Source organism: Ursus americanus, chromosome 32, assembly GCF_024610735.1.
Source record: "Ursus americanus isolate L20-20 chromosome 32, mUrsAme1.1.p, whole genome shotgun sequence".
NCBI classification, from domain to species: Eukaryota; Metazoa; Chordata; class Mammalia; order Carnivora; family Ursidae; genus Ursus; species Ursus americanus.
Genome location: NC_142158.1, coordinates 12731562 through 12747327, shown reverse-complemented (window position 1 = coordinate 12747327; position 15766 = coordinate 12731562).

The following is a 15766-nucleotide window of genomic DNA, read 5'->3' as shown; positions in this document are numbered from 1 at the left end:
TGTTTCCTTCCAGTCACAGGGTATCTTATTAGCCTTAAATTTTCAAAATAACTCCCATAGTGGCGGTGCTTCCAAAACTTAAATGTGCATATGAGTCACCCGAGGATCTTCTTTTAAAAAGATTTTAATTTAATAGGATTGTGTTGGAGCTGAGACTTCTCTGCTGCTGGTCCGTGGGCCATGCTTGAGTATCAGAGTCGTGGAGTACCAGATCCGTGTCCTGTTTTCAGGGTCAGGACATCTTAAACTGTTCGAATAACTTCCACCTGATTCCCTTCCATTTGCTTTTCCAACTTCCCATCCTGTGTGACCAGACACTAACGAACATCTCCGAGTCTCTGTTCAAACTGAGCAAAAATCTCACCATGTTGCAGAGTTGCTAACCTAAGTGAAATGAGTTCTTAAATCATTGTAGGTGTATGAAAGATTTAATATTCATTACTTTCTCCATAAATGTTATTTTTTTTTAAATCTTCACAAAACTAAGATAAACCCATAATTTCCTCCCAGTCATGGTCTGTTGTTTTAATTTCATGGCATGTAGTTAGAATACTTTCTATGCTATTTTGTGGTGACATTATGAGGAAAATGTTCACTTCAGTGATTTACTCCTGCTTCAGAATGAGCTGTGTAGTACAAGGGGTTCGGGAAGTAGGACTTAACACTTAAGGGATTCTTCTGAGACTTTAATCACAAAAATGTGTTTTATTAAATATCTTAATCCTATGATACCCCCCAAATTTCTAAAACATAATTAATTAGTCCATTTTAATCAGTTTAACACAATTGATAAGATTTAAATAGATGAAATAAGTAAAATGTGGATAATTATTCACAATAGATAATGATAGAAATGAGACCTTGGAGTCTGATTATTACAGATCTCCTTGCAGTACTCATCTCCCATTTTTTTTTCTCCTGATGCCAGTCACAGTGAAAGGAATAAAAAGCAGATCAGTTCAAGTGTATATTGTGCTTTATTTCTGACTCAACAGAATATGAACATTTGGGAATTTGTTTTTTTATATGTTCTGAAAAAAAAGACCTATTTATATATCTTAATTTTAATTGCATAGGATTTTTGTGCATATATATATATATATATATACCCAGAGATGACTCATAGGGGCAGGTAATCATCTTTTCTCTAGTTTCTAACCACATTTTAATTGATACAATGTTAGTCTGCAATATATGTGCCAATGTCAGTGATGTAGGAAAGATGTTAGGGTCGAAGCCTATGGCCAAGAAAGAATTCTTGAAACGTCTTTGGTGCAGAAATGCGGTTTTATTAAAACACGGGGACAGGACCCATGGGCAGAAAGAGCTGCACTGGGGTCTTGAGGAGTGGCTGATTATACACTTTCAAGTTGGGAGGGGGTTAGGGGTAGTGTGAGTCTCTAAGGAATTTTGGAAGCAAGGTTTCCAGGACCTTCAGGGGGCTAGCTATCATTTATTACTGTCCAATAAAGCCTTAGTCATGAGACCCTTCAGATGTATATCAGTGGGTCATATGTTTGGGGGTGATGGCCAAGATATTTTCTTGGGAGATAGAGATAAAGGAAGTTTCCAAAGGAATTTTTATATGTTAAAGTAGATTTACAGGATCATGGTGGTTTGGGCTAACATTTCCTTTTGCCCTTAGCAAAATATTAACATCGAGGCGGCTGAGTTCCTAGAGGAATGTCACTCTGCCTGTTTCAAGGACTTGTCAGTGGGCTGTAAGTAGTAAGGAAATTTAATTTTTCTTTTGTCTGTGTTTCCCACATCATCAGGATTGTTTTGATATTTGAACACCTCTCATGAAATCAAAGAAGTTGATTGAAACGTCTGCTCTTGAGGTTTGATCTAATAGGATAGGGTGGGGCTGGCGGTAATTTACTGTAAAATGCCTACAAACACATCCACAGCCAGTTCAAGTCTATCTTTTCTTTAAGATTTTACTTATTTATTAGAAAGAGCAGAAGAGAGAGAGCACCAGCGGGGAGAGGGGCAGGGACAGAGGGAGAAGCAGACTCCTCGCTGAGCAGGGAGCCCGATGTGGGGACTCCATCCCAGGACCCTGGGTTCATGACCTGAGCTGAAGGCAGACACTTAAGTGACTGAGCCACCCAGACGTCCCTCAAGACTATCTCCAAACCGCTAGGAATTGTTGCGGGATTCAGGAGAGGCTTGCCCAGCGAGTGCAGTGCCACTGCAGCCACGGGGGACTCACGCAGCTAGTGCACCGTTAGGGGACCAGTTCAAATGGTGCCATACACCGGCTGACGGTCATGCGCTGAGCAAAGAAACTCAGTCTTTAGTGTCCCAGCTATCTCATAAATTCTCAAAGTTAATCTTACTGGCATATATTTAATTATTCACTCCATTCTTAGCAGTTTGCCATTCTCATAAAAGGAGGCATAGGCAGCGTTTTGGTTTTTTGGGTGTTTTTTTTTTTTTTCCCTTAATTCTGAGGGCTTGTCTATTTACAAAGTTACTAAGAAGGTCTAATATTTTATTTTTTCCTTCCCTCTAGGACTCTTGTAAATGGTGTCGATTCTACGTTTGCCTCCCATATCCCTGAGCTGTTCTTTCATGGTTTCCATCTCTTCACTGTGTTCCTTCTTGCTGGCTCGGAGAGTTCCTCACTCTAATCTTTATACTTGTTCTGCATCTATTCAACCTACTATTTATCCCATGCGGTCTGGTGTTAGTTTTTTTATATTCCAACGATTACATTTTCATACCTAATATTTCCACTCGGATTTTTCTAATGATTTCTTGGTTTTGCTTGATGTTAGCAGTATTTTCCCTTATTACATTTATCATGGTTTTTTTTTTTAAATTCCTGGGTTCTCTGTTCTAATCATTCTGTTTCTGATGTTCCTTTTACAGTTATTACACACCTTTGTATAGGCGTTAGCCTGCAGTCTCCCGTTTCTCTGCCCCAGCCTTCTCACTGCCGGCTACACCACACTCCCCCCGACACTGCACCCACCCTCCCTCCCACACTGTGCTGCATATCCCCCTCCAACTCCCTTCTCTACTTCTTCATATTGAAAGGTGTAAGACAGTCTTAAGTCACCCCAGGACATCTCACTTTTTGTTTTTGTTTTTCTTTTTTCCTAGAATCCACATGTTTATCTCTCTGCCTTTCTCTCTCTCCTATAATTTCTCCAGGGTTGTTTTAGAAGAAGTCAGTAGCCTGTGCTAGTTCACCATCTTGATAGGAGCCAAAACTAATTAAAAAGAAAGTTCTTGCATTCTTACTTGTCTTACCGATTCACTGATTTGCCATGGCAACCCATATAAATAATAGTTTGTTGGCTGCTATTTTGATTCAATTTATTTTAGAAATACTGGTTCATTTACAACTTAAACTGGTAAAAATTCAAATTGAAGTAATGAGATTTGTAACGTTTAACGATTTAAAGATTTCGAATCTTTTGGAAAGAAAACTAAGTATTGGAAATATAAGATAGCAATCAGTCTTTAACAATAATCTTAAATTTTATATTATGGTTAATTAGAAAAGATTGTTTTAATACATATGCATAATTGTTTGAAATTGGAGAACTTTACTACACCTAAAGCCTGGATTATTTGAGATGATACTGATTCATATACCTTATAAGAGTTCTCTAATTGTGCTGTTGTCTAATGCACAGTGAAGGAATCATCACTTGTACAAAATCCTGGGATACAGGAAAGGCAGAGATCATTTCTGTTGTGCAGACATGGAAGTAGGCCTCCCCAAGATAAATGTACCTAAAGTTCACGTGTAGTAAGAGGCAGAACAGACCTGAATCCAAGTGTCTTTCACTCTGGATCCTCATGCCTGTCTGATAACCCATTCCTGCACCTCCACTCTTTGTAGCCACCGGATGAAGCTTAGTATCCTCTCCATTGTTTCTCTGTCCTCCCAAAGGACTTAATGCTGCCTTCTCTCTCTGGCCCACTTAACACTGAGCAAGACTTTTTCCAAGGAAGGGATTTTATGGACAATTCTATTGGTTTACCTATTAACCTATCTCAGGAGACTGGCCACCTCAACCAGGCTTTAGAGGGATCCCCAGACAGTGGGTAAAAAAAAGGGGGGGGGGGGGTTCTTCCTGATGTCCCTGGTTAGGTAAAACCACCTACTCCTCAGTGAGATGGCCAATGTTACAGGTAGGCACTTCGAGTAGGCTACCAGCAGGTAACGGGACTTAACCACAGGGAGAAGTTTTAGGGACAAGTGGAGTTGGGGCATAGACTCAAAGGACTTGTCAGAATGTGAGTTTCAGTAGAAATACTGAGCACAGAGCCAAAGAAAGTATGATCAAGGCTGAGAAGACATCACTGGGATAGAACACATGGCAGAAGCTGAATCACAAGGGAAAGAAATAGAGAATGTGGGTGTCGGGATCAGAGGAAAACGGAATGGAATCCAACTTGCTAAGCTGTGAACTCCAAGGTCCATTTGTCTCCCCCAGCAGGAGACCTTGAAGGGACTAAACTTAAAGCTGGGGTAAGGATTAAAAGTCATCAACAATGGGAATTTCAAAAATATGACACGTAAGAGCCAAATCAGAAGTTATGCTTAATGATTTTATGTGACTCTTCTATGTTAGCTTGAGACCATGTCAGCACCATAAGAAAGGGAAGAATCTAGAAATCAGAATCAATATTCCTGAATTATTGTCAGGACTGTGATGAGATTTAACATCAATTGCTTGATTTTACTGTACTTCATCTGCCACATTGAAAAAGAGATAATTCAAAACCTATTCACCACTGAACTGAAATTTCTTTCTTATGATAGTTTTGTTATTAAGTAGTATATAATTTGAAATTATAATATTCAAAATTCAAATGACATTGTCTAAGCTTTTCTAAGCATACAACTTCAATAGTATTATGATTTGACTATTATCTTCCAAATAGACATGAATATTCAAATGAGGTGGTTATAATGTCAGAGGCTTCATTAGAACCTCACGAACACAGACTTTTCCTGGAGAGCAGAGATGGTCGTAAGTGGGTCATGTTTTATTTTAAAGTGACATTGACTCAAATTAGTAGTGCCATCTGAACTAACTGACTTTTCAGAAAGGTTAATAAATAACAATCCACGGACCCACATGTCCTCTCCACTGAAAAGTTTGAATTATCAGCAATTGTAATAAACAAGGAGAAAATAGTAAGCTTTTCTGTTTTGTTTTGTATTTTTTTATGAGATCTATTGACCCAAATGTCACATTGCTTCATCCATTCAACAAATGTGTATTGAGCAATTTGAAAGACTCCTAGAATATATATTAGGATATATGTAAATGCCATAGCTCCTTCACTCAGTTATCCCACAGGAGAGAGGCAGGCCTAGAGTTATGGCATAATAATTTCTATAATGTGGCAATAATTTCTATGATGTAAATACACATAAAATGTTCAGAAAGACTTTCCAAGAGGTAATATTTAAGCAAGTCCAAGTAAGAAATTACGAGGACTAAGCACTCGGAAATTGATGCTGGAGAGAATGGAACAAATATCGGAGATATTTAGGAGGTGTTAAAAACGGGGTTGGAAAGGAGGGGGAAAATTCTAGCATAAATTTTGGAGTTCACTTTACAAAGTAACTCACCAGTGCTCTTTAGAAGTGCAAAGGTCATGAGGAAGAATGAAAGACAGAAATTGTCACAGACCCAGGGAAAGCAAGGAGACAAGACATACAGCATGGTATCCTGGCTTGGATCCCCAAACAGAAAAACGACAATAGTGGAAAAACTCATGAAATCTGAATGAACTCTGTAGTTTAGTTAATAATGTCATACCAGTGCTAATTTCTGAGTTTGCTAAATGTTTTGTTTGATAAATATGTTAATACTAGAAGAAGCTGGATGAAGCACATATGGGATTTGCCTATACTCTAACTCTTATGGTAAATCTGAAATTAATTCAATTCAAAATTTTAATAGAAAGTTCTTATCAAGGGGCACCTGGGTGGCACAGCGGTTAAGCGTCTGCCTTCGGCTCAGGGCGTGATCCCGGCGTTATGGGATCGAGCCCCACATCAGGCTCTTCTGCTAGGAGCCTGCTTCTCCCTCTCCCACTCCCCTTGCTTGTGTTCCCTCTCTCACTGGCTGTCTCTATCTCTGTCAAATAAACGAATAAAATCTTTAAAAAAAAAAAGAAAGAAAGTTCTTATCAAATCATACCACTAAAAGAAGAAAAATACAAGCCATGGAGTGGGAGAATAAATTCATCACACACATAAATAACCAAAAATAACTTGTATCTAGAATATGAATAGAGTTTCTTTTTTTTTTTTTAAGATTTATTTATTTATTTGAGAGCGAGCATGGGCGGGGGGTTGGGGGAAGAGGCAGAGGGAGAGAAAGAGAAGCAGACTCCCCACTGAGCAGGGAGCCCCATGTGGGGCTCTATCTCACAACCCTGAGATCATGACCTGAGCCAAAATCAAGAGTTGGAGGCTTAACTGACTGAGCCACCCAGGCTCTTCTGAATAGAGTTTCTATAATCAAGAAGAAAAAAGGACAGCCCTGTTAAGCTAACTGGAATTTAAATTAAAACTTGGGGGGGGGGAAGGATAGCCCAACACAAAAGTTGGAAAGAGACTTGAGGCATTGTACTAAAGAGGGTAGCCAAATGGCCATTCAACATAAGAAAAGGTGCGCAACCTCAGGAGTCCCCAGGGAAATATAAATTTAACCTCAAGTGAAGATCTACAAATTTACCAGGAAGGCAAAAATTAAAGAAATCACAAGTACTACATATTGACAAGTATGTGGAGGAAGAGGAATTCTCATACACTGTTGGTGGAAATGTACATGATACAGCCACTTCGGAAAGCTACTTGGCATATGTCTATGCACATGTAACAGACACGTGTGCACATGTATATCAAAAGACGTAAGAATATTCAGAGCAACATCATTCATAAAAGTAGAAACTGAAAGCCACCCAGATACAGCACCCACCTACAATAGAATGGGAAGAAGAAAAAAAGTAGTATATACATATAAATGGGATGAAAATAAAGGATAAGAATAAATTTCAAATTAATAATGTTGCATGAAAAAACATAGTACAAAAGAATATAAACTGTATGATTCCATTTATACAAAGGTCCTCAAAAAAGGCAAAGCAAAACCGTGATGTTTAGGGATGCATGTGTGGATGGTAAAATTATTGAAGAAAGCAAAGAATGATAAAAGACTTGTATTTGAGGGGTAAGGAAGGAAGGAGGGGTGGCAGGAGGGGGCGGGTGGTGTTTGGCAACGTTCTGTTGCCCTGTGTGGTGATTTCACAGTTGTGCCCTTTCAGATAAAGCATTGAGCTGTATATTTTTATCTGGTGCAGTTTTCTGTATGAGTCTTACATTCCACAATTAAACAGTTTTCTAAAAGAGGAAATAAGGGGGAAAACAGAAAATATATTCTTGAGAAGATGACTCAACAGCTCTCTAAGAAATGGGGCATCTTAGACCAACCAGGCTTATTTCTTTGTCTTAAGTCTTGTTTTCCTCTTTCAGTGAAAGATCCACTCCTTCATTTTAGACTGTATCAGACCTTTTAATAAAACACAAGATTTTATTTTAATGGTGACTTCCTTTATCGGAATACCTTTAGCAAGCTCAAGGTGCACATGAAAAGAGGTATTCCTTTCTTAATGACAGCAGCTGATTAAATGGGTGGAACTTATACACACACACACACACACACACACACACACACACACACACGCCTACCTATAAATACGTATCTATTTTTTAAACCTGCCTTCTAAGACAGTATATTTGACTTAAAGGGAAGTAGTCAGTCATTAAGATACTTTTTCATCACATGCTGCATTAAGTGTTTTCCATTTAGAAGACCGATCTAAAACACCAGTCTTTTCATTCTTCCGTTTGCAATTTAAGTATAAAATCTTGCCAGTGTTGCATTCATTAGAATAAAACAGTCTTGGAAATTAAGCACTAATTTCCCCCTCAAATGGCCATTTCTGGTTTTTTTTCTTTCTAATTACCACTGTAATGAAGTGGCCAGTATTATGGTAGGAAGTGATTTCAAAGGCAGCCATTTCTTATTATGAATCATATACTTTATTTCTCCCCTAATGTGAGTCAGCCCCAGTTATAGAAAATGCATGTGCAAACTCCCATCTCTGCTGAGACTCAAATCGTTTTGGAATGGCAAATCATACTTGCAGCTCAAAGAGTAGGCTTTCAAGCATTTCACTAAAGCAAAGAGGAAGAAGAAAGCCATTATATTTTCACTAGGGTATCATTTCTGATCACTCTAATCTGTTGCTCTCAGAAGCAGATTTTCAATATCTTAAAACACTGCTATGTTAATAACACATCTGGCAAGGATAACTTGTATCAAAATAGATGTGAGAAAAGGCACTTCGAAAACTACAAAGCTCTATAAAGGGATTAATTTCTGTTAAGCTATTAGTCTGAGCACATTCTTCTCTACCACTGATCATGCCAGTCACTCTGTTTCTAACACAGTTTGCCCTTCTCGCTTTCCTTAGAAGCAAGGCTTCCCCAAACTATCTTGCTTTCACAGTTAAAAATAATTTCTCTTATAACTTTGATTGTATCCCATGTGGACTTCTGCTCATTCCCTTTAAAGTTATTTTCCATCAAATGATTAAAATGTGGTCCAGCAGGGGCGCTTAGGGGACTCAGTCGGTTAAGTGTCTCTTGCTCAAGTCATGATCTTGGGATGAGTCATGGGATGGAGCCCAGCATTGGGCTTCATGCTTAGTGGGGAGTCTGCTGGCAATTCTCTCTCCCTCTTCCTTTGCCCCTCTCCCCTGGAGCCTCTCTCTCTCCCTCTAAAAAAAAAAAAGAAAGAAAGAAGAAAGAAAGAAAGAAAGAAAGAAAGAAAGAAAGAAAGAAAGAAAGAAAGAAAGAAAGAAAGGAAGGAAGGAAGGAAGGAAGGAAGGAAGGAAGGAAGGAAGGAAGGAAGGAAGAAAGAGGAAAAGAAAAGAACATGGGTAAGCAAAGGTCATGGCTTCTAGCACATGGTAACACTCAGATTCATGCACCAAGCTTTTAGCTGTCCTGTTAAATTGGTCTTGAGATCATTTACTCCAAAACAAAGAGTGGTAAGTATGCACTCCATTCTTCGGTGTCAATCCTACCAAATGTAAATGGGAGTGGTAGCATCTAGAAATAGGTTGTGTCTATTTGAAATTGAGTGGTGCTGAGGTTTGCAGTTTGAACTCTCACAACTGAAATTTTTCTAATGAAAAAATACAGAAAATAATAATACTGACCATGGCAATCTCCTAGATCGTATATCAGACTATCTTATCTTTGCCATATGTGAGAAATTGATAAACTCTTACCAAGCTGTCCACTACCACTGGTTGCAATTTGGTAACAGGTAAGAGAAATCAGGGTTCTTCATGGGCATTTCTGGGTCTATCTGGACCCTCATATCTCCCCAAGGGTCTTTCTTCTTCCTCTAGCTTTCATTGACCAACAATGTATCCACTGAAAATTCATGGGAATAGAAAAATGCATCCTGGTTGGTCCTTGAAAAACCTCTACCACTAACAAAAAATCCAATCTGTGAATATCTACCGTTTATACAAAATAATTAAAATTTCATGAAGATATTCTTTCTTCATTTTAAGAAAACAGATCTGCTTAAAAAGGTGACCCAATCTTTGGCTCAAAATATAATATGGGAGGACAACTACAGTGGCAGTAAAAAGATCACTGGTTGAGAAGAAGGGGAGGGAAGGGAAAGATGAATAAAGCACAAATGAAACTATTCTGTGTGAAACTCTGCATTGAATACACATTACACATTTGTCAAAACCCATAGAACTATATGTCACAAAGAGTTAAGCCTTAATGTAAACTATGGACTATAGTTAATAGTAGTGTATCAATTGGATATTGATACATTAATTGCAACAAATGTAACGCTACAGAAAGTTGTTAATAATAGGGAAACCAGGGGCACCTGGGTGGCACAGCGGTTAAGCATCTGCCTTCGGCTCAGGGCGTGATCCCGGCGATCTGGGATCGAGCCCCACATCAGGCTCCTCCGCTATGAGCCTGCTTCTTCCTCTCCCACTCCCCCTGCTTGTGTTCCCTCTCTCGCTGGCTGTCTCTATCTCTATCGAATAAATAAATAAAATCTTTAAAAAAATAATAATAATAGGGAAACCAGGGGCGCCTGGGTGGCTCAGTTGTTACGGGTCTGCCTTCAGCTCAGGGTGTGATCCCAGAGTCCTGGGATCGAGCCCCACATCGGCTCCCTGCTCAGCATGAGCCTGCTTCTTCCTCTCCCACTCCCCCCTGCTTGTGTTCCCTCTCTTGCTGGCTGTCTCTCTCTCTGTCAGATAAATGAACAAAATCTTAAAAAATAATAATAATAGGGAAACCATGTGTGGGGTGGTGGGGTGAGGATGGGGGCACAGGATGAGGGGTGGGGTGCATATATGGGACACTGTATGTTACCTTTTCAATTATTCCATAAATCCAAAACTATACTAAAAATAAAGCCTATTAATTATTTGTTTGAACAAAAGAGAGAAGGGAATGAAGAAACCAATCATTGTAGATAAGGAATGCCCTAATCTCTTACTGGAGATCTGGGAGCAAATCCACAACCCGCCTCCCCCGCCAAGCCTTTTGCTTCAAGATGGTGTGAGTTACTCATTAAATTAAAAGGTTGAAAATATAAATAGATTTCAAGAATAACAACTTTTTTGAAGTTTTACAATGCCTATATTCACCTGAACCATACCAGAAAAATAAAGAGAAAGCCATTACCTATTCGTTAAGGTATTTTTTTTTTCATTAAGATATTTTAGTAAAGGTTACATTGTGAACAATTGACGGGGGAGAACGTGGAAATAAAAAAACAATTTTAAATGTTAAATATATATATATATACAACATTTGCTGAACAAATCCATAATGACAAGGACAGTAAAGGCAAAACCTGCCAACCCAACCCTGAGAGGTTGGGTGGAGAAGCAGCGTACGTGAGTAACTGAAGATCATTACCAGTACAGGGAGCGCGGAGAGCTGCAGGTCGTTCACTGCAGCTGAAACTTGGATTTCAATTAGGGTTAAGCTGCAGAGGGAGATGGGGAAAGCTTGGAGTTGGGTTTTGCCCTTTGGGAGTGGGAAGCCATTGTGCGGCTGGCTGCCAGAAGCAACAGGATTCAGCAGTGTGCCTCAGGAATGACTGGGGGACAAAGCTGAAGGGGGGAAGGACTCACAAGGAGATGTACCAGAATAATGCAGATTAGACTTGATGAGGTCTATGGTGGAAGGGAAGAGGAGGGGATGACTTTGCGAGGTATAAAGGAGGCAGCCCAATAAGACTGAGTGGCAGCGTGGATGGGAGAAGAGGGGAAAAACACTTGAGATGGCTCCCAGGAGCCATCTATAACATGGGAAACATAGCAGGAAGAAGGGAGGTGCAGAGCACAGTGTTGGGGCGGCACTGAATTCTTCATGGGACCTGGTGAGATGTAGCTTTCCTCGGGTCATCCAGGTGGCATTGTCCAACAAGAAAGAAATGGAATTTATGGTTCTGCAAGTTAGAACAGTTTGTGCCAAAGATGAAGTCATCAGTCTACAGATGGTAGACTACAGATGGAAACAGAACTCATGACATGGCCTATGAGATGTCATACACAGTGAGAAGGAAAGAGGCCCAAGGACAGAACTCCAAGAAACACCCTCATCTAATGGACAAGCAGGGGGAGATGATCCCACCAAGGGGTCTGCAAGGCACCGGAAAGGAAGAGAGGAACCAGGAGGTTGGTGGCATGGAAAGCAAGAGAAAAGAAATGTTATTCTCTGGTGAAGAAAGTTACCAAGTATTTTCCTTCAAGGTGCTTCCTCATTGCTAGAATATTTTTAAAAGTCATAAAAGAAAATTGTGTGTCATATGCGTTCTAACTCTAAAATATTAAAAATGTAGCTCAGTGAAATCAGTCTAATCATAACAGAGTGCTAAGTATGAATTAATTAAAATTTATGTTCAACTTAATAGCCATAGTGACCAAGAGAAGAAATACTGCTGGCCTCTCTTGGCGTGATCTATCACAGCATCATGGCTCCTACATTTGTGGACTTCTAAGAGAAAAAGTCAAGTAATATCAATGTGTACTGGCTTTGGAGTCAGAAGACCTGAGTTTATATATGATTCCTGCCACTTACCAGCTTGGGCAAATCATTTAACCTCTCTGAGATCCAATAAGGGGGACAGCAAATTCTGGAAATGTCATATTTTGAGTATTTTTTTTTTCAATTCATTTTCCTCAACTCTTTAGTCCTCATTGTCTACTTCCAAATACTAAAAAATTCGATGGCTTTCTGGAGAGTAGCTAATATTTTCTTTTAGCAAAATTCCTGCTTAAAGGCATACCGGTACCCCTGAGATCACAGCAGCTCCCTCTCTCCTCCGTGAAGATTCCGGGGTAAATGTCATGCAGGGGCCCAGGAGCTGAGAACTATTCAACAATGCCCCATTTCCAGGGTAAAAATTGGTGTTCAACCTAACATTTTAATTCAATCTGAACATTTTTTAAATGAAATTTCTCCAAAAACATCTGTAGGTTGTCAATTGTTTTTTCATCCCACAGGTTATCTGATGTATAGTGGAAACACAGCAAAGGTTTTCATCTCCCTGTCTATCCCAGTGTGTTAATATCTCACCACAGCTGGACAGGGACCTCCCCATTATATCCTAAGCCTGAGCCATAAGTAATGGTGGAGCCGAAAGCCCCTCACAGCCACAAATACACTACTACATAGCTCCCTGTCCTCTCCGAATTACCACAGCGGGAATAGACTGGCAGCCCATCTATTACCATAGCCATTTTGAGGAAAAAGAAAGATAATTTGGCTCCTAAAATTGATGGAAACAAAATACATATCCCTTGATACACTAAGCTGGAATTTTGCTTGTCTTTATTTTGGTTTTTCTTTTTAAACAGATTTATTAAGGCATCATTTACTTACAGTAAAATTTGCCCTTTCTTATGTACAGTTTTATGAATTTTGGCAAATACCTACAATACTGTGACATAGAGTTTAGAAGAGCCAAAAAACACCCCCAGAATTCCCTCATGCCCTTGTAGTCAACATCTCTTCTCCTGCCCACCCCAGTTCTTGGAAGCCAATGACATGTTTTCTGTCTCTACAGTTTTATCTTTTCCAGAATGACATTTAAAACGGAATCAAAATGTATGCACAACTTTTTGAGTCTGGCTTCTTTCACTTATCTGAATGCATTTGAAATTCATCTCTGTTGTGGCCAATGCAAGCTGTCCCTTTGCACTACAGTAATGCTTCATTGTATGAGCCGCAGTTTTTACTTTTTGATGGTCATTCGGGTTCTTTCCAATTTTGGTGATTGTGAATAAAGGTACCACAAACATTTATGTATGGGTTTTTATGTAAACAGAAGTTTCATTTCTCGGGAGTACATAAACACCTAGGAGTAGGATCTTTATGTTACCTGCTAAGTGTATGTTTAACTCTAGGAAGCTTCCAAACTGTTTTCCAAAGTGGTGTTCCTATCAGCCACTCTTCATCCTCACCGACACTGAGTATTACAAGGTTTTATATTTCAGCCATCCTAATAGGTGTATAAATGTATCTCATTGAGATTTCAAGCTACATTTCCCTAATGATTATGATGTTGAGTATCTTTTCATGTGCTCGTCATTTATATATCTATTTTGGTAAAGTGTCTGTTCAAATCTTTTGCCAATTTTTTCCTGACTTTATTATTGAGTTTTAGGACTTCTTTTATATTCTTTTATACTCTAGATACACATTCTTTATCAGATACAGATTTTGCAAATATTTTCTCACAGTGTGTGGTTTGTCTTCATTTTCTTAACAATATTCTTCAAATAGCAGAAGCTTTTAGTTTTGATGATTTTTTCCCCATTGTGTTCTTTCGTAGATTACGCTTTTGACCATTTCCAATAAATCTTTGCCTTACCTGAGATCACAAAAATTTTCTTCTATGCTTTCTTCTAGAAATTTTATAGTTTCAGATTTTACGTGTAGGTCTAGTTATTCTTCTTGAGTTAGTACTTGCTTAAAATATGAGGTATGGGGTTCATTATTTTGCATGTGGATACTCAATTGTTCCAGCACCATTTATTGGAAAGATGTCCCTTTTTCCACTAACCTGTCTTTGCACTTTTGTTCAAAATCCATGTGCATCAGTCTAATTCTGGACTCTATTCTATTCCATCAATTTCTGCCTCTGTTTTTTTCCCCCAATATTGCACTGTCTTGATTATTGAAACTTTAAAATAAGTCTTAAAATCAAGCGATACGAGTCCTACAACTTTGTTCTCCTTTTTCAAAACTGTCTAGTTTAATTTGGTTTCTTTGTCCTTCCATTTTAGAATAGGCTTGTCAATTTCTTTTCAAAAATGCTGCTGGGGGCACCTGGTGGCTCAGTCAGTTAAGTGGCTGACTCCTGGTTTTGGCTCAGGTTGTGAGATGGAGCCTGGCCTTGGACTCCACATTCAGCAGGGATTATTCTTGGGGATTCTCTCCCTCTGCACACCCCCCCAACTTGTGCTCATGTGCTTTCTCTCTCTCAAATAAGTAAATAAATCTTAAAAAAAAAATACACTGCTAGGATTTTGATTGGGATTAAGTTGAAACTATAGGTCAACTTGGGAGAATTGACATTCTAGCAATATAAAATTTTCTAATCCATGAATACTGTATATGTCTATTTATTTAGGCATTCTTTGATTTCTTGCATCAGTATTTTGCAGCTTTCAGCATGTAGATCTTGTACATGTTGTGAGATTTATACCGAAATATTTTGTATTTTAAGTGCTATCATAAATTGTACTTTTAAAATTTTATTTTCCAGTTGCTCATTGCTGATGTATAGAAATGCAATCGACTTTTCTATATTTGTTGGATTTTATTTTCAATTACAATATTTCCCCTGGTCATTGTATGTATTCTGGAACAGTGGTCTTCAAAGCTGGATAAACATAAAACCACCTATGAAACCATAAAAATACAGATTCCAGGAGCCTCATCTCTCACAGGTTGTCATTCCATAGTTCTGAGACAGTCCTAGGAATTTATGTTGAAGTTTTCCCAGGCAATTATGATCTCTGTGACATTTGGGAGTTACTCTTGTTTGTGTATATAAATTAATCAATAAGCAAATATAACAACTAACAGTTCATTTCCCATACTGACACTACTAACCTAAATTTATGGTGCATTTTTAGTTGGATTTCTGGTGATGGATTTGCAGAGATAACTCCTTTCAGAAACCTGACTGCTTCTTTTTAACCAAGAGCATGCATTTGTTGGAAATTGTGCCAGATCACTAACTGGTAAATTAAATTTCAGTCATTAAATGAGTCATTCAACTCATTAAGTTTCAGTCTACAGCCACACTTGACCAGATTAGCACAATATTGCTAACTGCTTGAGCAAACTATGTATGATTTCTTTGGGGAAGAAAGCAAATAAGGGGACACTGGCTGAAAAAGAATACAAATTTGGTTAAATTCTAGAGTAGTTTGCCAAAATCAAGTATGGTAATGAAGGAATTGTTGAATGCAAGTGCTACAAAGTTGTATTTAATTAGCTTTCTCCAAAGGCTGGACGTGGATTTACCACCAGGACATTGCTGTATCTCTTAGAAGAACCACCCAAGAGCAGGGACTGCAAACTGGACTCTGTCCAAAGGCACTGGAAGAAAGACAAAGAAAACCATTAGGATCTCTGCAGTTCCTC